Source organism: Schistocerca serialis, unplaced genomic scaffold, assembly GCF_023864345.2.
Source record: "Schistocerca serialis cubense isolate TAMUIC-IGC-003099 unplaced genomic scaffold, iqSchSeri2.2 HiC_scaffold_1069, whole genome shotgun sequence".
Taxonomy (NCBI): domain Eukaryota; kingdom Metazoa; phylum Arthropoda; class Insecta; order Orthoptera; family Acrididae; genus Schistocerca; species Schistocerca serialis.
Window position 1 is genome coordinate 52,501 of NW_026047260.1, and position 2,500 is coordinate 55,000.

Sequence of the window (2,500 nt, forward strand, 5' to 3'; positions counted from 1 at the left end):
CAACTAGCCCTGAAAATGGATGGCGCTGAAGCGTCGTGCCTATACTCGGCCGTCAGTCTGGCAGTCATGGCCGGTCCTTGCGGCCGGCCGCGAAGCCCTGACGAGTAGGAGGGTCGCGGCGGTGGGCGCAGAAGGGTCTGGGCGTGAGCCTGCCTGGAGCCGCCGTCGGTGCAGATCTTGGTGGTAGTAGCAAATACTCCAGCGAGGCCCTGGAGGGCTGACGCGGAGAAGGGTTTCGTGTGAACAGCCGTTGCACACGAGTCAGTCGATCCTAAGCCCTAGGAGAAATCCGATGTTGATGGGGGCCGTCATAGCATGATGCACTTTGTGCTGGCCCCCGTTGGGCGAAAGGGAATCCGGTTCCTATTCCGGAACCCGGCAGCGGAACCGATACAAGTCGGGCCCCTCTTTTAGAGATGCTCGTCGGGGTAACCCAAAAGGACCCGGAGACGCCGTCGGGAGATCGGGGAAGAGTTTTCTTTTCTGCATGAGCGTTCGAGTTCCCTGGAATCCTCTAGCAGGGAGATAGGGTTTGGAACGCGAAGAGCACCGCAGTTGCGGCGGTGTCCCGATCTTCCCCTCGGACCTTGAAAATCCGGGAGAGGGCCACGTGGAGGTGTCGCGCCGGTTCGTACCCATATCCGCAGCAGGTCTCCAAGGTGAAGAGCCTCTAGTCGATAGAATAATGTAGGTAAGGGAAGTCGGCAAATTGGATCCGTAACTTCGGGATAAGGATTGGCTCTGAGGATCGGGGCGTGTCGGGCTTGGTCGGGAAGTGGGTCAGCGCTAACGTGCCGGGCCTGGGCGAGGTGAGTGCCGTAGGGGTGCCGGTAAGTGCGGGCGTTTAGCGCGGGCGTGGTCTGCTCTCGCCGTTGGTCGGCCTCGTGCTGGCCGGCGGTGCAGGATGCGCGCGCCTGCGCGGCGTTCGCGCCCCGGTGCTTCAACCTGCGTGCAGGATCCGAGCTCGGTCCCGTGCCTTGGCCTCCCACGGATCTTCCTTGCTGCGAGGCCGCGTCCGCCTTAGCGTGCTCCTCCGGGGGCGCGCGGGTGCGCGGATTCTCTTCGGCCGCCATTCAACGATCAACTCAGAACTGGCACGGACTGGGGGAATCCGACTGTCTAATTAAAACAAAGCATTGCGATGGCCCTAGCGGGTGTTGACGCAATGTGATTTCTGCCCAGTGCTCTGAATGTCAACGTGAAGAAATTCAAGCAAGCGCGGGTAAACGGCGGGAGTAACTATGACTCTCTTATGCGTGCATGTGCTGTGGACGAACGTCAGCGGGCATTCATCCCCCGGGATGGGATGTTGGAAAACACCTTCATCTTGGACACTGCTCTCACCGACGCAGTCCGCTCCTGTCGCTCTGTTTTTGTGGCATCGATCGACGTCTCTAAAGCGTTCGATTCGGTGGACCATGCTGCCCTCCGCCCCGTGCTGAGGGCTCATGGCCTGCCGGATTGCTTTATTGAGTACGTCGAAAGGTGTTACGAGGGTAGCACGGCAGTGATAGCGGGCGGCGCCGACGTGGGCGTGCCCCTGCAGCCGGCAAGGGGTGTGCGTCAGGGTGACCCCCTCTCCCCCCTCCTTTTCAATTTTGCGGTGGACTATGTTTTGAGTCAACTTCCCTCCCACATCGGAGCTCGGATCCTCGGCCGCAGAGTCAACGCTGCGGCCTTCGCAGATGACGTCCTGCTTTTTGCATCGACCGCGAGGGGATTGCAGTCCCTCATCGACGCAGCCGTCGCAGCCCTCGGCCATCTGGGGCTGCAGATCAACGCCCGGAAGTGTTTCACCCTCGCTTTAGTCGCGTCTGGGCGTGACAAGAAGGTGAAGGTCGACGCCGACGTTACCTTCAAAGCGGGCAACGCCACCATGCCCGCCCTACGTGTGGGTGAAACCTTCCGGTATCTGGGACTGCAATTCTCCACCGCGGGTCGCTGCGTGTTCAACCCACGACGCCACCTGGTGGAGCAGCTGGACGTCATCTCCCGAGCTCCGCTCAAGCCGCAACAGCGCCTCTACGCCCTCACCAACGTACTTCTCCCAGGCCTGTACCACGGGCTGGCCCTCAGCCGCACCCGAGTGGGTGCGTTGAAAGCGGCAGACGTGACCATCCGGGCCGCCGTCAGGAGATGGTTCCGCCTTCCGGCGGACACTCCCCTGGGCTACTTCCATGCTCCTGTAGCCCAGGGAGGCCTCGGCATCCCATCATGCCGATGGATGGGGCCAACACTCCGCCGGTCCCGTCTCCTGGCGCTGAAGAGGATTGGACCAGCCCCCGACGGTGCAGGCCGGGACGAGGTGCAGCGTGAGATTGAGGTGCTGGAGCGGCATCTTATGTGGGAGGGCCACCTCCTCAAATCGTCGACGCAGGTTGGAGAGATGTGGGCCGCGCGCCTGCACGTTGCCTTTGACGGTGCGGCGCTGTCATCTTCCGCCGCCGTCAAGGGGCAACACCAGTGGGTCGCTGACACCAGTCGCCTGCTATCTGGGCGT

The 2,500-nt window shown here is 62.0% G+C and overlaps 1 pseudogene; it reads left to right on the forward strand.

Moving 5' to 3' along the window:
* LOC126430933 (large subunit ribosomal RNA) overlaps positions 1-2,500 on the forward strand; it is a 6,366-nt pseudogene that overhangs the window by 1,629 nt on the left and 2,237 nt on the right.